Below are 22481 nucleotides of genomic sequence, written 5' to 3'. Positions count from 1 at the left end.
TCCTTTTTCGAGCTAAAATAATGTAACAGATCCGACACCTAGTTTACCTCCAAGAACATTCCATGTGGCACCTGGAGAAGCAAGCAAACAAAAATAAGTGCAGCTAAAATTGGGTCTTATTTTCATTCTCCACTTTCAGACTTTAATCTCCCATTTTCTGTACCCTTAATCCTATCTTGCTCACATTCCTGATAGAAGCCTGCTCATCTGCTTCCCCCAGGATTGTGATCCTGAGCACCCTCCCAGAAGCACAGCTCTTATAAACCATGCTTCCAGTTACAGCCTTCCATCCACATCTGCTCTATATTCCTTCCCCCTTTCTTCGCACATTCCTCAGCCCTCTGCTGGTTGTCTTCCACCCTTACTTCTTTCACCAGGTCTCATGTATGCTTTATTTTTCCTTTACTCCCCCATAATACTAACAATCTCTGCTTGGGCTAAATCTTTGTGTCCTCCCAAAATTCACATGTTGATATCCTAATGGCCTCATGATCTTAGGAGGCAGGGGCCTCATGAGCTCTGTCCACCATGAGAGGACACAGCAAGAAGGTGGAATCTCCAAACCAGGAAATTAACTCTCACCAGAACCTGACCATGCACCCTGATCTCAAACTCCCAGTCTCCAAAACTGTAAAACAAATTTCTAATTTTTAAACACCTGGTCAAGCTCTGTCATGTGATGTTTTCTGCACTGGACAAGAATTAAGAGGCTCCTTGATCAAAGCTGCTGAAGTGTCAAAGGAAAAAATAAAATACATAAATATAAATATAAAATATGCTTAGGACGGATCTAGGATTCCCTTTTTTCCCAATGGTTGAAATTTTCTCTACAACCTAAGATTTTAAGCAGGTGTGTGACATCAAGCTATTGGAATAGCATAATGTGGCATCATTTGGTCAAGCTATGATGCAAGCCCCAGAAATCAACTGAACAGTTTAAATATCATTACTATTTGAGGGACACCTAGAAGGGAGTTCACTGAGTGCTCAGAACAGCAGATTAGGATAGGTGCTTACTGAGTGTGGCCCTTTAATGATTTTCCTTTTTGAGCTAAGTTTAGTGACTGGCTCTTAATTTTAGCTCAGGGTCATGATCTCAGGGTCCTGGGATTGAGCCCTGTATCAGGCTCTGTGCTTACTAGAGAGTCTACTTGAGGATTCTCTCTCTCCCTTTGCCCTACTCCCGCTGTCCTCTCTTTCAAATAAATAAATAAATAAATAAATAAATAAATAAATAAATCTTTTTAAAAATATCATTACTATTTGATGTTTTAGCCAAATGCAGTTAGATCACACACCCTTTTTATCCTTTTCCGAGGGAGATCCCTTTTTACATTTTTACATTACATCTACAGAGTTTTTCCATATTCAGAAGTTGGGGATGTGTTCTGATTTTGCATTTTAAAGAAGCAAGATAAGCAGAGATGTTTATAGCAGTTTATTCATAACTGACAAAACTTGGAAGCAACCAAGACAGCCTTCAGTAGGTGAATGGATAAATAAACTGTGGTACATTTAGACAATGGAATATTATTCAGAGCTAAAAGGAAATGAGCTATAAAACTACTAAAAGACATGGAGAAAACTTTAAATGCATATTGCTAAGTAAAAGAAGCCAATCTGAAAAGGCTACACACTGTATGCTTCTAACTATGCAGCATTCTGGAAAAGCCAAAACTATGGAGACAGTAAAAAGATCAGTTGCCAGGAGTAGGGCTGGGGGAGAAAGGATCAACACACAGAGCTCAGAGGATTTTTACGATTGATACCATAATGGTGGATACATATCATTACACATTTGTTCCAATGCGTAGAATGAACAGCAACACCAAGAGTGAACTCTAATGTAAATGATAGATTACGATGTGACAACAAATGTTCATAATTGTAACAAATGCACCAATCTGGTGGGGGATGTTGATAATGCAGGATGCTATGTGTGTGGGAGAGGGCAGAGGGTGCAAGAACGATCTATACTTTGTTCTCAATTTTGCTATGTACCTAAATCTGCCCTAAACAACAAAATGTATATAAGGAAGAGTAAGATAAATTATTCCCAATGAAAAAATACATAAGCACATAATCATATAGACACAGACATTTCCCCTCCTGTAACCCTTTCTTGAACATGCTCTAGTTTTGGGGGGAGCAGAATCCCAGAGATGAGGAGGTGAACCAGGCCAGGGAAAGCACAGGGAAGGGCAGGCTCTCTCCTCCTATCTTCCCTGAAATTTATTCTTTGATATTAAAATTGTATCAAAAAACAGATCATTCTCTTAGGCTCTCTCTCACTCCATGGCCAATATCCTATGGTCATTTTCTTTATGTGTAGACACATTGTACTGTTATAGAAAAGTCATTCCTGACTGGTACACAGGCATGGGGTTGAAATGGACTCCAGGCCCCTGGGCCAGAGAGAACTGTGAGAAAAAGGAGTCTGAGAGATGCCCAGAATGGCCCCAGGGGGAGCCACAGCTGAAATAGCTCATCCTGCCCCCTAGTTAAATGTGCTTTAATTTATTTTAATTTATTTTTATTTATTATTCTTTTTCAAGGCACATTTAATTTAATATCAAGAGTGCAATACAAATGGCCCAAACACAATGAAGGAAACACATTCCCCCATTAACATCAACAACAATGCTCTTTCAACATGTGCCTGTTGAATGAAATGGGGATTTAATTTCTCTACTGAAAAAAATAACGCAGTGAGTCTCATCACAGCCAATATCTTTACACAATCTAGTAGTGAAATGAATGTTTATAATGCTTCAAACAGTTTCAACCTGAAGTTTGATATCACACCTTTATGTTTGTTTGTACAGTCCTCAGTAAGATTATCTACAGAATTAGCAACCATTCAAAGAACAAACCATTGATTAAAACCACATTGATTTAAGGCTCAATCAAGTAATATAGAGCCCCAAACTAAATGGTTAAATATATGAACTACTTATACTGACATTTATTATTTGATTCTCTCGTGACTATTAAATTGGTTCTTAGCAAATAAACTCTTTAAAGGCAAAATTCACCTCATTTGAGTTTTGACCCAGAAGTTCAACAACAATCACAAAGTCCACAGTCTTATTGGCAAACCTGAGATACAGTGTCTCTAAGTCACTATGCTCAAGGTTAAGACCAATGCATATTCCATTTTTACATTTTACTGGAATTTTACATGTTCAATACATGATTTTAAATCTCTAGGTTTTCATTCCTCCAAACTGTCTGAAGAAACAGTGTGCCACAGACTTAAGACTTCTGTTTCTCCCTCTGTTTTCTTCAAACAGAAACATTTCTCAAGTGTCTACATGTTCTAGAAGGGGAATTTTTCGGAGGTAGCCACTTCTTTGGTAGAGTCCGATGCCATCAGGCCTCTGAAGCAAAGGGAGGGGGAAGAAAAAAAGCTAAAACACAAGGTTCATCTGGTAAGTTTTACATTAACCATTACAAGCTGGATAGTATAAGAATGTGGCTTTTTTTGGCTCAAAAAGTCTGAGTCTTGGTGTGGAAACGAGTACTTGGCTGTCCCACCACGGCTTTCTCGGAGTGGGACTGTCAGGGAAGTCTTGACTGGGGAGTATGATTTGTTTACCTATCAGGCATAAACTTCCAGGCACTCAGTTCATTTTGGGCTTGTTCCAGGTTGTCTTTAGTCTGTTCCAGTTCACCTTTCATTTTGAGGAAAAACAAGTTGATCGCTGGGTCTACCATTGTTGATCTCAGTTGGGCAACACTAGGCTGCTGGACTTGCTTGAGGTACTGGATTTGAGTAGTACACTCTTGCACCTCTTGCTCCTTGGTTGCTAGTCGCATTACAAGGATGCTTTCCCTGCGAGCAGACTCTTGTTGTTGCTTTAGTTTTTCTTCAGACTCCCTTAACCCATCATTAGAATTAAGATCTGTGTACTTGCCCTCCAAAGCTGGACATACGCTTCATATTGTTTCCACCTTAGAATGAACTCATCTCGTGCCATAACTTTGATGTCTATTTCACTCAGTCGAACCTTTTTTGGAAGAGGTTCCTCGTTGGTCATCTTGAATCCTTTCCAGATGGAGGCCGCGCCGGCGCCGCCCAGTCACATAGGCCGAGGCTCCGCTGCCTGCTCCCCGCCCAGGCCGCCACATCGCCCCGCCCCAGCCCCCCGCGCTCCTCCTCTCGCCGCAGCCCCGGCGCTCCCCCTAAATGTGCTTTTAATTATGCCATGCTTCATACTTATGTCAAGGAGGGGATAAATTTAGTTGCATAACTTCAGCTTAATAAGCCACTGGGGCATACAATTCACATTAGAAAGCTATTCATAACATATGGCTAAAATAACCAAAAACTTGATTCTTGGAGAAGTGCCCTCTGCTTACCTGGAAAAGTTGCTACACAGATTCCTAAAGCAGATCTAACCAGCATGCTTTCAACAGGTTCATTTTATAAAGGTGACTCTTCCAGCTATAGCACAGTCCTTCATAAAAGATGGTGGGAAAATGTTGTATTAATAAAGGTGGAATTAGTCCAATGGCTGCATTTTGTCTTTCTTTCCATTTCCTGCCTCTTTCTCCTGGCACTTTTTCTCACAGAAACTTACTCTCAGTGTTACATTCCATTTTCATGGCTGCATTTTCCTCTGGATATTAGTTTATGTGTTTTGCTATGGTTGCAATAAGCCCTACCCAACTGCAGCCCACATGTCCTCCTTGCAACTGCTGGCACACACAATATAATGGCTTCTTCACAGAGCAACACAAACACGGAAAGTATAACCTGTTCAGTCTCCTGCAAAAGGTTCCTCAACAGCATTTGGCTTGCCATGGTGGGCTCTTGAATGCAAGTTTCAAACCTGATTCATGATCCTGCTGGCTGCATAGACCTGGCCAAGTGGGTGACCTGTGTGAGTTTCTTTATATTTTGCCTTTCTGGATTGTTGCGAGGGTGAAATGAGGTCAACACAAAGGGCTCAGAGCAGAGGCAAACACCGAAAGGATGGAACTTGATGATGCTCCCTCCCAGACTCATCATGGGCCACTTGTTCTTTGGGAACAGGATATTCTTCCCACCCACATCCTCTTTTATCCTCCAACATTCACATCTTGCTCCTTTGCCCAGCACATTCTTACCAGCTCTTCAGAATTCAACTTAAATACTACTTCTTCCAGGAAGCCCACCTGTCCTGCATAGACCAAGTCAGAGCAGCCTCTTGCCCTCTACCCTGAGTATACCACTGATTCACCAGGGAGCAGACATTGCATCTGCCTTTCACCGCTATCTTTTCAGCATGAAGCAGAATACACAGGCATAGCAAGTGCTCAACACACGTCTGCTGAATAAATTAAAAGTCATGGCTGGAGCTGTCACCTTGGGAATCAGCTGTAGACAAGATACTGTTTGAGCGCTCTCAGAAAAAGAACTCAGGGCACAAATCTCAGTCATGTGTGGAGGAAACAAAATCAGAAGAAGGGGAGACACCAGCAGGCTATTCAGACCCAGAGTATCTAGCAGAAGACTGAAAGCCACAGAGTGTGGAGATGGGCCAAAACGGAAAAGCTGATTGTGTTTCAGCAAGGGGGTATGACATCATAAAAATGCCAATTCTTTCAAAACTCACGCAAAACTGGAAGGCAATATCAATCAGAGTTCTAATGACTTTTAGGGAATTGGATATAACTATTTTGAAGTGTGAGGTCAAGACTGGCCACTACTTGCTAATTATGGACACTGAATGATGGGCTCATGGGGGCTTAATATATTATTCTGTATACATTTATAGATGTTCAATATTTTCCATAATTGTTAAAATATTTAAGTAAAATTAGGTTAGTAGCAAACAAAAAAGAGGCACTGTCCTAAACTTTTTATATTTATTAACACGTTTCTAATAGCAAACAAAAAAAATGAAGAATGCAATAAGGGAGGGTTTACTTCACCACAATGATGAGCTAGTCAATATATTATAAAAAACTGTATGCCCAAAGTGGCATTCGGTTCCCAGGGAAAAGAGTGGTCCATTTAATAAATGCCAGCTGGCAGAAAATGTACTTACACCCCACCTCCATGCCTCCAGAAGTAAATTCCAGATAAAGATATAAATGTTATACAGTTAAATGTAAACATATTACAAGAAAAAAGCAGGAAAATTTTTGTATGACTTTGGCATGAGGAAGACCTTCCTAAGCAATGCAAGATATCCAGAGAAAATAGACAAAAATTAAAAAATATTTAACCAGATAAAGTTTTAAAATATGGCAGAAAAAAACAGTATAAAGAGAACATTAGTAGGCTTACTAAAATAGTTGTAACATATGACCACAAAACACTAAAATTCCTATAAAGAACTGCTATACACTGTTAAGATAAAGATACACAGCGACCCAATGACAAAAGTCATGAATAGGCAGTTTACAGGGAATGAAATCCAGAAGGCCAATAATGCATAAAAAAGATATTTGCGTGAGCACTGGTCATGAAGAAACAATGAAAACTGCCAATGTAATATAATTTTCAGACAGACTGGCAAAAAACCTACTGATGACATCTGGAGTCAGAGGGACTATACAGAACTCTGCACACCTGTGCATTTTTGGTGAGAATGTGAATTTTTTAAGCTCCTTTGAAAAAGTGATCTGAAAATATCGATTCAAATTCAAAATACAAGAGCTTAGCGATACCATACTGGGAAATATTTCTTACAGAAGTAAGTTAATACTATATTAGAAAGTATTCAGTGATATCATATTAGAATTTTTGAAGTGGTAAAAACTGGAGAAAACCAGAATGCTTCTCAATGAAGTATAACTGGATACACTGGATGTGCTCCTCTGTTAAAGAATTGAATCCAGTTTGATTTGTTGATCTGGAAGGACATCTTTGATGCACAGTTTACCAAGGAGAGGAAACTTTGAAGTTACATGTATTGTATAGAATCATAGACATCTGGTTGTGAAAACAAGTACAAAAGACTATTCTGTACTTACAAATATGAGCACAGCTAGTAATTTCTATATACTGTCTATTAGCTAAGGAAAGTATAAATTGGGGGATATTATTAACATTTTAAAATGCTTTTTCATCTTTTCACTGACTATAAAAACTTCTATTGCTTTTGTAACAAAAATTAATCAAGAACACTTTTGTAAAAGGTGACGTTTTGCCAGGGAACCCAAGGGGGTGGAGGGAAGAATTTCAAGGAAAGGATAAGTGGTTAACTAAGAGCCAATAAAGATTGAGCCTCAGGAGACTTGGATAAGACTTGGTACCCTAGAAATAAGCACAGAAACCAGTGGGGGTGTGGCTGGGGACTTGGGGCATATGTTGAATTCCATGGGTCAGAGGCCTCTGCTGTGACTATTTCCTATCTTGGTAACTAGCATCCTAATTGTAAAGAGGAGGGGAAATGAATTTGGTTGACGATGAAGACCTGAGCATTCATTCAGTCTGAATGGAGGCAAGGGAGGATATCAAGCCCACCCCTATCCCCTCCCAGCCCTGCAGTCTGTCACAGTTTCAGAGAATCCTGGAAGCATTCCTATAGAACAACACAGTGAGTCCAACAACTTCGACAATCTGAGAGGATGATGGGAAAACTAGCAAGTATCAAGCTTTCCCGGGAGGAAAGGACCAGTGACCACCTGCTGGTTGGGGCTGTTATCAAGGTGCATGTATGTCCCCCCTGGGGCCCATCTTTGTCCATGATATAAAGTATGTGAACCCTGAAATCCAGGAAGAAACAGAAAGCATAATAACAAAATAATTTTGTTTTCTGGGACAGTACGCAGAGGACCACTGCTGCCAATGGGTGGCATGTGGACCATGTGGACTGACCCTGCTTCAGAGAGGGCCAGAGAGGGCACAGGTGTGACGCTGTGGGTATCAGGCAGCTGCACACCTGCATACTTATACCTCTAGGCTCTGAAAGTCTGGAAATGGACTTGAAATGGAAGTGCAAGAAGCCTCCCTAGGTTTAAGACTATTCAAATTGTTCCTCTGACATGGATTTTACACTTCTATTGATGTCTCCACAGCTCCCTTAAATCACTCCTATACTATTACCATGCTCTCACAAATGACACATTGGCTCTGATCAAAGGCTCTGTGTAGTGGTCTCTAGGGAAGCTGCTGACCACTTTCCACTGGGTGGGGGACTTGCAAAAACACACATTTCCGAGGAGCAGCCCAGACTTCAGAGGGGAACTTCTGAGTGTGGTGTCCTTAAATGTCTGTTTTTACAAGTATGTGAGGTATTTTCGTCCCGCTCATATTGGATCACGTCTTTGGAAACCAACTTGATCATACTGACAAGTTCTTGAAACCAAAGTAGGAATCTGACAAACACCTGCACTTGGCTGATTTCCATAAAAAAGACAATTAGAAGTCCAATGTCTTTTAGTCATTCACTGTTGTCAGTCTAACGTTTAGAATTCTGGACTCGGTTTCCCATAAAACTGAATTTTCACCCATGCCTGACCCCTTCCTCAAACAAACAAAACACCCCCCAAAACACATACACAAAAACCTCCAAACAAATTAAATGGAATATATTACAAGTGTTCAGAGGTCACTGTAAATTCCAGGAGGAAGACAGTAACATATCAGCTCATTTTAGACTTTGATTTGTCAAATATGCATGTTGCCATTTCTATGGAAAAATGAAAGCAAGAAACAAAAGGGTATATGATTTTTAAACAACCATAAGGGAAAACATGCAACTCCTACATTTGTTCATGGATATCCTTTGAGTTTGTACCATGAACCAGTCCCTATTTGAGGAGCTTGAGAAGCAGGCAGAAACCCCTCATGAAGTTTCTTTTCTAAGACAGGCAGAGAAACAAACACATGACACCATAATCAGGGCACTGCATAGGATGGCAGAAGGTGACTAATTGATAGGACAGAGACGAGAACAGGGTCAAGGGTAGGAGGAGGGCTGAGGGTGTGATGAGGACATGTTACATGGGGTGGGCATGGCTCACCTCACTGAGAAAGTGATTCTGGATCAAGGATGTGGAAAGGGTAAGCAGATGAACTGGGTACAAGGCCAGGGTGAGAACAGTTCCTCCTGAGAGAGGCTGGAGGGGCCCTGCCCTGTCAGAGGAACTGCAGATGGACAGGTGAGTCTGGAGTACACAGAGCGAGGGTGGTGGTCTGAGCTGAGGCCCATGTAATGTGAGGGGAGCAGGCCTCACAGGCCATAAGGGTCCCCCTGAGCACCATGCCACTCACGGCTTCCACCGTGTGAGCAGGAGCTGAGACACAGGCTTTGGAGCTGAGGCAAGGTACGATGGAGCTTCCAAGCTAAGAGGCTCGCTCTGGCTGCTGCTTAGTGAGCAGATGGTCGCGGGGAGGTGGGAAGTGGGAGGAAGGAGAAAGGAGAAAGATACGTCAGGAGGCCACTGCTTTATCCAGAGGAAGCAGGAGAATGGTCTGAGTGAGGTGGCAGCAGTGGGGGTGGTGAGAATTGGCTGAACTCTTGAAATATTTTGAAAATCGATTTTAAAAAGAATCTAAAGAAGGCAATAAACAAGAAGTGGGGAGCAGATGTGAAACAAGGAGAATGTACCAAATGAGATGGGTAGATTTAAACCTATATGTGTCACTAATTAAATTAAATGTAAAGACACCAGATGCTCCTGTTAAAAGCAATAAATTGGCAGACTGAATGTAAGAATTCAACAATACGCTCTTTATAAAAGACATCTAAAAGATAAAGATACAGAAAGGATAAAAATTGCAAAAGTAAGAAGTGTACTATGCAGATTACAATCACCAGAGAACTAGCATGGCTATGTTCGTAGCAAACAGAGTAGATTTGGGGAAAAAAAAGCATTAACTAGCGATGAAGAAAAATGCTTCATAATGATATAATCAGACACAATAAGTGTAGGCACATAAAGATCTGAACATACTACTGACAATGTTTACTTAAAGGACATATAGGATTATACTCCCAAGAGCTGCAGAATACAATGTGGAATCTTTACAGAATATTTATCATATTTTAGGACATAGAGCAAATCACAAAGAAGTTCAAAGGATGAAATCACACAATGTTCTCTGAACATACAACAATTAAATTAGACAGATAACTAGCAAATCCCCATACAGTTAGGACATTTAACACACATTTCTAAGTAACCCATAAGATTTACTTGAAATTAAGACAGGACATTGGGGAGGCAGTCGGCGAGGCATAGAAAACACAAGACTGGACACAACTTGATAATTATGGAAGCTGGGTGATGAGTACTTGGGGATTCACTATACTGTTCTGTGTACACTTTAGATATTTAATTTTTCCATAGTTAAATGTTCAAAAATGTAAGCAAAATAAAGTCAGTAAAACAATCTCTAGGAAAAATGCAATGACCCAAGGGTGAAAGAAATCACAACTGAAATAATAAAATATTATGAACTTAATGATAATAAAAAACTCCATATCAAAATTTGTGGGATATAGTAAAAGTAATAGTTAAAGGGAGTTTTGTTGCTTTGGGGTGCCTGGGTAGCTCAGTCAGTTAAGCATCTGCCTTAGGCTTAGGACATGTTTCCAGGGTTTTAGGATCTGCTCCCTGCTCAGCGGGGAGTCTGCTTCTCCCTCTGCCACTCCCCCCACATCCTCTCTCTCTTTCTCTCTCAAATAAATATGTTTTAAAAAGGGAGTTTTGTTGTTTTCAATGTATATATAAGAAAATAAGAAAGACCAAATGTTCATGAGTCAAGCAACCATTTCAATAAGCTAAAAAAAAGTCAGCAAAATAAACACAAAGAAATTAGAGGGAAGACAATAATCAAGATCAGAAATGCATAAAACAAAAGCAAACAGATGGTAGATAGGCTCTATCATTAGTGTTATGAAAAGAATAATACTATTGATAAACCTTTAATATGAATACTTATGCAGACTGTCAAATACAGACAAAATGGACAAATTCTAAAAAGAAAGATAAAACTCAACAAAATTGACTTTAAATAATAGAAAACATGAATAGTTCCAAAACTGTTAAACAAATCAATACACAAATGTTTTTCTCCAAAAAAAAGGACCTCCAAGCCCACATAGTTTCCTCAAAAAAATGAAGAAGTAACCTAGTCTTATAAAATCTAATCCAGGGTACAGAATAAGAGGGTACAATCCTCAATTCATGTTATGAAGCTGGCACATAACCTTGGTATAAAACTGTGGCAAGGGTGGTAAGAGGGGAAAGAAAGAAAAATATATGGCAATTTCAGCCACAAAGATTGATGATATACACATATTATATAATATATCATGACAAACTTGGTTTTATCACAGGAATGGATGTATGATTTACTATTACAAAACTCATCACATCAACAGATTAAAGGAGAAAAATAAATCAAATGATCATATTTCAATACATGCATGCAGAAAACATTTTAAAAATTTTTTAAAAATTTAAGATTTTATAAAATTTAGAAGGAGATTTCTTTAACCTGATAAAACGTTCCTTACAAAGAAAAAAAAAACAGCATATTATTCATATTTGTAAAATGTCAAAAGCTTTTCTTACCACAGTGAGAAGATTAGATCCAAACATATAAATAATTAAATTACATGCTAATAGCCTACATTCAAGCAGCACATACAACATTTATTTCAGTTGGAAGTCAGATATTGTCACACTACGTTAAAAAAAGCAAGACCCAACCCTATGCTATCTATAAGACACTCATTTTAAATATGAAGACACAAGCTGCTTGAAAGTAAAAAAGGTGGAAAAATATATACCATGCAAATTGTAAGCACAAGGAAGCTGGATATATTACTATCAGAAAAAATAGATTTCAAGCCAAAAATGTATTACTGGTGACGAACACTTCATTATGGTGAAAAATATCAATTTACCAAGAAGACATGACAAAGACAAATATGTATAAATATATAACTTCAATACATATAAAGTAAACTATAAGAGTAAGGAAGATATAAAGATATAGGCAAATCTACAATCCTAATTGATGGTTTAATATCTTGTTCTCAAGGAATTGCTAGAGCCACCAGGTTAAAAAAAATAGTAGTAAGGATACCTATACTTGAACAACAGCATCAACAAAAATTACTCAGCTGTCATTTACAGAACACTTCATCTCAAAAACTGTAGAATATCAATTCTTTTCAAGTGCGGAAAGAGCATTTGTCTCTTGGTGAATAGGCCATATGCTGAGTCACAAGACCTGTCTTCATAAAACTCAAAATGCTGAAATGCTACAGAGTATGTTCTATGACAATAGGATTGAATTGGCAATCATTACCAATAAGGTATCAAAAATTCTCAAATATTTGGAAACCATGTAACACATGTGTAACTAACTAATGTATCAGAGGAAATCATAAGTAAAGTTAGATAACCTTCCAAACTGGAAGATAAGACATAACATATCAAGATGGGACAAATGAGACATCACAGGGAAATGAGAAAACACTTCATATCTGAAGATACTGAAAACAGATCAGAAATGTTGATGTAGGAAAACTGCTTAAGTAAAATTTATGGTATTAAATGCATGTAAGAAAGGAGCAAATGCTTAAAATCAATGATCTAGGTTTTCACCCTGAGTATCTTTTATAAGCCAAAAACAAATCAACACCAAAATAAGTAGAAGGAAGGAAACTACAAAGAGATAAAATAGTAAAAAAGAAAATAAAAGAAATAAGAGAGAATTATAGAAACTAAAATTTGGTCCCTTGGTAAGATTGATAAATATGTAGCAAGATTGATGGGGAAGAGAAAGAGGAAATAAAAGAGAGGAGAGGACCTCAGTTTCTGGAAACATAAAAAGGATAACAATGAAATACTATGTACATTATAATAAATTAGGAAATTTAGATGAAATGGACACATTTTTTTAAAGACACAATTTAACTAAATGAGATATGAGATGAAATAGAAAATCTGAAAAGTATATTTTATTCTGAATCTGTATCTGTTAAGGGAATTGTATTCATTGTGCAAACATTACTTAAAAAGAAAGACACAAATGATTTCACTTAAAATTTTACCAAACATTTAAGGAAGGAATAATATTAACCTTATACAAAATCTAAAAATAGGAAAAAAATGTGAATACTTCCAAACTTGTCGTATAAGGCCAGCCAAAATTAGAGAAGGCTATTAAAAAGAAATTACCCATCAGTAACCATCATGAACACAGGCATAATCATTCATAACAAACTACGAGTTGAATCCATCAACACATAAAAAAGAATTATGACCAAGTAGGGTATATTCCATAAACACAAGGTTGGGTTAACATTCAAGAACCATTCAATATTATTCACCATAGTGACAGAAAAAAAAAGAAAGAAACAGGTGACTAAATTCAACAGGTATTACAATTTTTTAAGGAAAAAATCCTGCAATCTTGGAATTAAGAAAAACTTCTAATTGGATACACTAAATTTCTATAAAAATTTTATTTTTTTTTTGGTGGGCTTAACATGGGGCTTGAACTCATGACCCTGATGACCCTGAGATCAAGACTTGAGCTGAGATCAAGAGTTAGTGGCTCATGGGATCCCTGGGTGGCCCAGCGGTTTGGCGCCTGCCTTTGGCCCAGGGCGCGATCCTGGAGACCCGGGATCGAATCCCACGTCGGGCTCCCGGTGCATGGAGCCTGCTTCTCCCTCAGCCTGTGTCTCTGCCTCTCTATCTCTCTGTGACTATCATAAATAAATAAAAATTAAAAAAAAAAAAGAGTTAGTGGCTCAACTGACTGAATCTCCCAGGTGCCCCACACAGCCAGTCTTTTTTTTTTTTTAAATTTTTATTTATTTATGATAGTCACACAGAGAGAGAGAGAGAGGCAGAGACACAGGCAGAGGGACAAGCAGGCTCCATGCACCGGGAGCCCGACGTGGGATTTGATCCCGGGTCTCCAAGATCGCGCCCTGGGCCAAAGGGAGGCGCTAAACCGCTGCGTCACCCAGGGATCCCCAATCTTAATACTTGTATAGGAGATCTGAGCCAGTGCAATAAGGGAAAGAAGTTAGAAAGATAAAAGCAGCAGTTTTTTTATTTGCAGATAACATGAATGTGAGTGTAGAAAATTATAAATCTCTACAACTAATAAGTGCACTTAGAAAGACTGTAAGTTACCAGGTTGATATATAAAAAATCATTTGTATTTCTATATATTTGTAGCAAACAGTTGGAAAGTAAAATTAAAAGAAAGAAATTTACAATGGCTTTGAAAAAACATGAAGTAATACAGAATAAGTTTGACAAAAGATGTCAAGACTTTCTACACTGAAATGCAAAACTCGGCTGAGAGAAGTTAGAGGAGACATAAATAAATGAAGAGATATACACTGTTTGTGAATTCAACAGGTCAATATTGTAAATCAGTTCTTCCAAAATTGGTCTATAGATTCAATAAGATTCTATTAAAAAATTCTAGCAGGCCTTTTTGTAGAAACTGACAAAATGATTCTAAAAATTAAATGAAAATGCATTTGACCCAGCCTCCTGATTTATTAATTCCATAACAAGAAGCCTACATCTCTCACTCTCCTTTACCTCTTAATAGCCCAATTTTCTTTTTATATGTATATATGTGTGTATATATATATATATATATATATATATAAAATTGAAGTTTGATTTGCCAACATACAGTATAACACCCAGTGCTCATCCCATCAAGTCCCCCTTCAGTGCCTGTCACCCAGTCACCTCATCCCCCCGCCCACCTCCCCTTCCACTACCCCTTGTTCACTTCCCAGAGTTTTCTCTCATGTTTTGTCCCCTTCCACTACCCCTTGTTCACTTCCGAGTTTTCTCTCATGTTTTGTCACCCTCTCTGATTTTTTTCCACTCATTTTCTTTTAAGAAGCAAAAGATTGGAAAAGGAGCTTCAAAGGAAGATTTAAAAATGACCAATAAGTGCATGAAAAAGTGCTCAATATGTTTAATTATCAGGAAAATGAAAATTAAAACCACAAGTAGATATCACTTGATACCTACCAGAATGGCTAAAATTAAAAAGTGTGACAACATCAAATGTTGGCAAGGATGTGTAATATACAGAACTCTTTTATAATGCTGCAAGCAGCACAAAAATAATGAAACTAATTTGGTAAAATATATGATAGCTTTCCATAAAGCTAAGCAAACACCAACCCTGTGACCCAGTAGTTCCACTTCCAGGTATTTATCCAAGAAAAATGAAAATGTGTCTACATAAAGACTTGTATAAGAATGATCAAAACAACGTTATTCACAATATCTCAAAGCTGAAAACAGCATATCTGATGCCCATCAATAAGAGAACAATCTATTTTGGTATATTTTTACAGTGAAATACTTATTATTCAGCAATAAAAAGGAATGAACTATGGATACAAGAAGCCACATGGATGAATCTCACAGAAGCTGGAAACAAGAGAAATCAGAGTGTATATAGTTTCTTTTACAAGAAGTTTTAGGTTTGGCAAAATGAATCTATAGCAAAAAATTTTAGAAAAATGGTTGCCTCTGGGAGGTATTGACGGGGGCAGAGAACAATGAAGCTTTCTGGGGCGATGGAAAATTTCTCTATCTCGATAGAGGTGTCATTTACATAGGTATATCCCTTTGTCAGAATTTTTTGAGTTATGCAATTAACATGTACATTTTACTAATGTAAATTTAACTAAAAAATACTCCCATACAAATAATGAACTATATTCCATTGTATACATAAACCACATCTTCTTTATCCATTCATCTTTCGATGGACACCGAGGCTCCTTCCACAGTTTGGCTATTGTGGCCATTGCTGATAGAAACATCGGGGTGCAGGTGTCCCGACGTTTCATTGCATCTGAATCTTTGGGGTAAATCCCCAACAGTGCAATTGCTGAATCGGAGAAGGACAAACAGTGTATGTTCTCATTCATTTGGGGAATATAAATAATAGTGAAAGGGAATATAAAGGAAGGGAAAAGAAATGTTGGGAAATATCAGGAAGGGAGACAGAACAGAAAGACTCCTAACTCGGGGAAACGAACTAGGGGTGGTGGAAGGGGAGGAGGGCGGGTGTTGGAGGGGAATGGGTGACGGGCACTGAGGTTGGACACTTGACGGGATGAGCACTGGGTGTTTTTCTGTATGTTGGTAAATTGAACACCAATAAAAATTAATTAAAAAAAATAATGAACTATATATAGCTCGTTTACTCTTTTCCTTTGGTACTAAATAATTCTGGTACCACTTTCCGTATATTCTAGATTGAGCAAATGAGTAAATATATGAAAGGTATTGAAAGCAGGGTGTCTTACTATTGGTAAAAGGAGTTACAAATATGGAACCTACAAGGCAAACTGGAGTTGAATATATCAATATAAACTCTAATATCCCCGACATATGTATAGTTTATATATATCTGCTTCTGCATTCATTCTGTTGTTTGGGTTGAAATACATGGAGAAAACCCAGCCTTATAGGGATATGCAGTTGGAAAAGGGAATAATTCAATAGTTTTTTCAAGTAACTATGGGATATTCTTTTTTGATACTTCACCAAAACTTTACAAGGAAAGCTGCTTAAAGGTGGGTTGCAGAGTGGAATCTGAAACCACATCAGGGAACATTCTGTACTCTGTTAGTCTAATATCCATTGGTCTGGTTTACATTTAGAATGAATCTTTTATCAACGCATGATTTTGTTATATCACACATTACTCATAAGGAGAATATTGTTTTGTTGAGTTATAAAGCTTTTATAAATACTGACATATTTCATTACATAATATCAAAAAATTCATATTCACTAGTATCACTAGTATCTTGGTAGTAAACACTACCAAGAATTTAAGTACTGTGAAGCTGTTTAGGTTGCACTTTTGAAAATTCTAACATTGACTTTGAAGCTCAATTTTATCACTGACAACAAATATTATTAATTGTTTTCCTTGAAGTGACTGTCTCGCTTCATCATTTTTGAGAAAATATCAGCCAAATAACAAAGTTTAAGTAAACATTGTCACTCATTCTTTCAGGTAAAAACTGTGCTCCATGGAAATAGTGGCTATAACTCAGCTTACAACTCAAAACAACTGCATTGTGCTTTGTCTCAGACCATCATTATATGCAGCAGTATTCAGAATATTAAAATGAATATTTAAGAAATGAAACAGATGAACATAGTGGAAAAGAAGGAAAAATAAAACAACAGAGGGGGTGGCAAACCATAAGAGACTTTTAATGACAGAGAAAAAACTGAGGGTTGATGGAGAGCAGTGGGTAGGAGATGGACTGGATTGGTGATCGGCATTAAGGAGAGCACTTGTTCTGTTGAGTATGCTCAATAGAGCATATCCTGAGTATGTTGCGTGTTATATGTAAGTGATGTTATATGTTAACTAACTTGAATTTAAGTTTAAAAAAATATTTGTATTTAAGGATCTATGTTTAATAAAATTAACAATTTTTACTGTTTCACTAGGGACATTTCTAAAGGAAATTAGCATTTATTTTTATGCAAAATGATAAAAAATACAATAATTACTGGAATGTTTTGATGCCATTGGTTTGATTTGTGTTTCTAGTTGTTTTATCACAAGTGAAAATGATGTTTTAACTGAAATGCTTCTCGATCTTACCCATTGTCATGTGTGGACTGAGGTCTGTCCCCCCAGGTGAATCAGTAACCGTCTGACAGCCAAGGAGCAAGGTGGCTGGGGGTGCGACAGGGCTGGTGTGGTCTGCTAGACATGAAGATCTGCTGCCTAGTCAAAGGAGGTCATGGTGACATGAACCATCTGTAGAGTCAGATCACAGCAGGAGCGCAAGGAGAGGACTCTAGGCCTCATCTCCAGTGGCGAGGGTGCTGGGGATGAGCAGGCCCTGCTGCTTTCCCCTTCTTCTGCTTCATTCACTGCCCAGGAAGCTAGTTGTGTTTGTGCCCAGGTAAGGGCCTGAGGATGCCTGCTTTCAACCACTAAACCTCTGACCAAGGGCCTCATGGTGGCTCTGTGCCTTTTTTTTTTTTTTAAAACACAGGAGAACTCTCTTTTACAGTTTACTTTTTTTTCCTTTTTTTTTTTTTTTTGAATATTTGTTCGAGATAGAGGCAGAGACACAGGCAGAGGGAGAATCAGGCTCCTTGTGGGAAGCCCAATGCGAGACTTGATCCCTGGATCCCAGGATCATGACCTGAGCCAAAGGCAGATGCTCAATCACTGAGCCAGCCAGGTATCCCTACTGTTTTCCTTTTTTTATAGTTTTATGTTTTACTATCACTTTCCATCATTATTTTATCTCCCTCTTTACCTGTTAAATTGGGAACATAAAGTTCCAATGCAAACAAAGCTATGAGGATAATCAATTCCTTAATTAAGGCCCTTTATCCCCTTCTCAGGTGCTTCCAGGGCCCTGGAAGTACCTTAAAAAGTATTGCCACTGTGATTTCAGAGAAAGCTGTAAAATTGGTGCTGATACCAAAGGTCACACTCCTTGTTCACATGACAATCCATGGGCCTCAGTTCTCCATCTACCAAAGTCATCACAGGTCAAAGTGACAGAGAAGGCTGCTCTCTCATGTCCTTCACTCAGTCCCTTCTGAAGACATGATTACATTAAACCCCATTAAACCCAACACACATGTACACTCCATTTTTATTAATCCTGAACCATCCAGAGCTCTAGAATTCCCTGGGATGTCCTATGAAAGATAAATGAATTCAACAAGATTGGTTCAAGTTTACCAAATTGGAGATTTTGACAAACCCTCTGGCTCTATGCAGCAGCTACTGCAGGCCTAACTATGAATCAGTACCCCTTTCGCTTCTAAGAAGGGTATGCAAAAAAAACTAGAAACTAGCCTTTGGCTCAGGGTGTGGTTCCAGAGTCCCAGGATTGAGTCCCACTTCGGGCTCCCCTCAAGGAGCATGGTTCTCCCTCTGCCTGTGTCTCTGCCTCTCTCTGTGTCTCTCATGAATAAATAAATAAAATTTAAAAAAAAGAAAGTAGTAAAGACAATATGCTGGATACATGGAAGTCACTGCTATTACTCCATGTTATAGAAATGATGGTAAGATACTATTCTTGTCCTTAAAGCAGACTTTTCCAGCTTCCCTCAAGGAACCCTGTAGGGGCACATGGTGGCTCAGTTGGTTAAGCATCTGCCTTTTGCTCAGGTCATGATGTCAGGGTCCTGGGATTAAGCCCCATTTCAGGCTCCCTGCTCAGTGGGTAGTCTGTTTCTCCCTCTCCCCCTACCCCTCCAACTTGTCTGCTGTCTCTCACTCATTATTTCTCAAATAAATAAATCTTTAAAACAAAAACAAAAACAAAAAGGAACAACTGTAATGCCAGGACAGGGGGGGAGACTGAGCAGAGACAGCAGATAAGGGTATGTATTGCATGAAAGTTCTTTACCCTTCACACCTGTCCATATGAACCTAACCTCACTGCAGTATTATATTCACTCTCATACCCCCATCTCCTGCTCCTGTCTAGGGCAGAAGCAAATCTCATAGATGTCCCATTTCCAGCACTGTCCCAGGGGCTGAACCTCTGGGATTTTTAAATTGCAGCAAATATGGCCAGAGTTATAATTCTCCCATGTGAAAGCCTGGGCAAGTGATTTAACTTCTACTTCTGGAAAATAAGGATAGAAATTTCACCTTCCTTACAGGGTTTCCAAAGAGATGACAATGTATGTGAACATGTCAAGGGTGCCTGGCACAGAAGAAGGGTGTGACAGAGGTTAGACCTTACTGCATCACTTGTAGTGCTACTACCCCTGCCAGGGGAACACGATGGTCCAGGGAACATGCAATGTTATTTCATATAACCTCAGGGATACACACAAATGTGAGACAGAAATATACTAACCAACAATGTAGGAAGGAATTTGGGAAACCAGCCTCTAGGACATTATTGGCTTATTGTAACACTTTCCTTGGAATTCTACCTTGTATTCTGATCTTGAAAAGACAGTCTCTACCCCAAGGCATAAACCTAAAGTACTATGAAATGTCAATTCAGTTTCTAAGTGTACTTAGGGGTCACTGTAATCTGGGCAAAATATTATTTACATGATAAATTAGAATTTAATGAGGAAGATCTTTAAGCTAATTCTGTAGAATGCTCTGAACCATTATGAAATAAAGACATACCTTATGAAATAAATGTGAGAATGCAGATCAGTTTCCACAAATACTGCTGACCCACTGATGGTCTTTAGGACAGACAAGGCAAGCACTGCACCTGACCCCAAAGCAATGATCAGATTCTAACTGGAAGTAATTGCAAACATACATGCTACCAAGGGGTTTGAAGCATTTTAATAGAATCTACAAAAATTGTCTTTGATTTTTATTTTATATGAATCCAAAAAGGCAGGTTTTGTATAATTTTGATGTTGGCAAATTATCAAAATGGATTGAGGGTCCTAAAAGGTCATGCTGTGAAGTTCAAAAACTACTTCAAGATAGCAATTTCTTCAATCTATCTAGAAATGTGTGAATTGGAGAGTATAATTTGGGTAAAGACATATACCATCATGTTTGTCATACAAAACAAAACAAAACAAAACAAAACAAAACAAAACCCACAAAAGAAAACCAGCAAATAACAGCTCCTTTCCTGCCTAAGTATGCTATCACCTCCCTCTGAACACATGGCCAGGGATTTCCTATGCAGGTCAGGAAATTCAGATGGTCTAACTCTTCACTGACTTCCGTAGGACCTGGGTCTTTTACTAATCTGGGCATCCAACCCTTGTGAATTAGTAGGTATAACCAAACAAATTCTATAGAACCCATCCCTCCATGAAAGTCTCTCTTATGACTGTATTTTTATAAGCATCCTGTATCTGTACCAAAACTGTGTTTCCCTCCATGATAGGAGAATGCTGCTCAAAGCAGAAGGCAGACATGTGGTTATTTATAAAGACTAGAGATTTCCCTAGAACATCACACAACTAATATTCTCTAAAAATATACAGCAATCAACAATTCACCTAGAGTTGAGGGAGTTTTCTTGAATCAGTTCAAGCCTTCCCTCTGAGCTCCAGACCTGACACTAACTGCTTCTTTGATATCTCCATCTGGATGAAGCACAGCTACCTCAATCTTGGCATGACCCTGATAGAAAGAATCAAATCCCCTCCCAAACCCTGTCCAGTGTTCCCTGTATAGAAAAAGTGGCAAAGCCCTCCCCAAAAGGCTTCTGGATGAACAACGGAATTATCCGGGGAAACTTTTAGAAGTTCTGGGCTTCATCTTCAGTGATTTTTATGTAATTAGTTTGGGATGTTGTCTTGGCATTGAGATTTCTTTAAAAGCTCTCCCTTCCTAGGGCCAAGAATCACTGTTATAGATATTTTATTTTTTTTAAGATTTCATTTATTTATTCATGAGAGACACAGGGAGAAAGAGGCAGAAACATAGGCTGAGAGAGAAACAGGTTCCCCTTGGGGAGCCTGATGTGGGACTTGATCCCAGGACCCTGGAAGCGCACCCTGAGCCAAAGGCAGATGCTCAACCACTGAGCCATCCAGGTGCCCCTTATGCTCAACCACTGAGCCACCCAGGTGCCTCTTTTCTAGATATTTTAAATTCCCAATACTCTACTGAGTCTACTCCTTCAATGACCCTTCAATCTTAGAAAGCTCTCAACTGCTACAACCTTCCAAATAGGATCACTGTCACCGTGGTCTACATGAATGTGGTGTCATTAGGGGCTGTGTAATCTAGTAGCTCCGCCTCTCCAGCTCCAAGGAGGTCATCCAGAACTAAAGGCTCTCCTGTTAGTGGTTATGAACTCTGTCTGCATATTCAAATCATCTGTGCCCTTTAGAAGACAATGATACTCAGAGATTCTGAGTCTATGGGATGAGAACCCATTGAGACATTTTTAAAAAGTTGTCTAGGATATTATCATGTGCAGCCAGAATTAAATATCACTTATTTAGTAGGTTGGCATCTATCCCAAAGAGAATCACTAATTTATGTGAGGTATCCCGTAGCCACATGTGCCCCTGTGTCACCTCTCAGAACCTCCATTTTGCTGATTATGTCACTTCTCATACTTCATCCTCCTCTTTGGGTCTTTGCTTGTCTAAGTGCCAGGTCTAACAGACTATGGCTCAACACGTGCTCATGCTTTTTCATATGATTAATGCCTAGCACATCCTCTCCTCCACTCCACTCCACTCCACTCATTCTGCACTTGTACCAAAGCCTCTAAACATTGTTGGTAAGAAATCTTAATACTGATGACTAGACTCCCTTCAAATTTATGCCAGATAAGCACTCAAAACCTCCAAACTGTTATATTTCCTTAGAAATTTCACTTTCTCATTCTCCAAGATGACTATTTCATATTAGCCCACTCCTCTCAATTCTCCAAAAACACCTCTTCTTTCAGGTTCATCTGGTGATGTTGCCACCTAATCCACACAATGGTCTATGGAGAACCTTTTGATCTTCTCATCATCAACTATTGAGCTTTTGTATCCTCATTCTTCACTTTCCTCTTACATTA

General features: G+C 38.7%; 1 protein-coding gene and 1 pseudogene across 1 annotated transcript in view; both read right to left on the bottom strand.

Annotated features, from left to right (window-relative positions):
- OTUD7A (OTU deubiquitinase 7A) overlaps positions 1 to 22481 on the bottom strand; it is a 378372-nt gene that overhangs the window by 235785 nt on the left and 120106 nt on the right. The window lies entirely within an intron of this gene.
- Positions 1500 to 4073, bottom strand: LOC140595304 (pre-mRNA-splicing regulator WTAP-like; annotated as a pseudogene).

Source organism: Vulpes vulpes, chromosome 14 (genome assembly GCF_048418805.1).
Source record: "Vulpes vulpes isolate BD-2025 chromosome 14, VulVul3, whole genome shotgun sequence".
Lineage (NCBI taxonomy): Eukaryota > Metazoa > Chordata > Mammalia > Carnivora > Canidae > Vulpes > Vulpes vulpes.
This window is presented reverse-complemented; position numbering and strand designations above follow the sequence as displayed.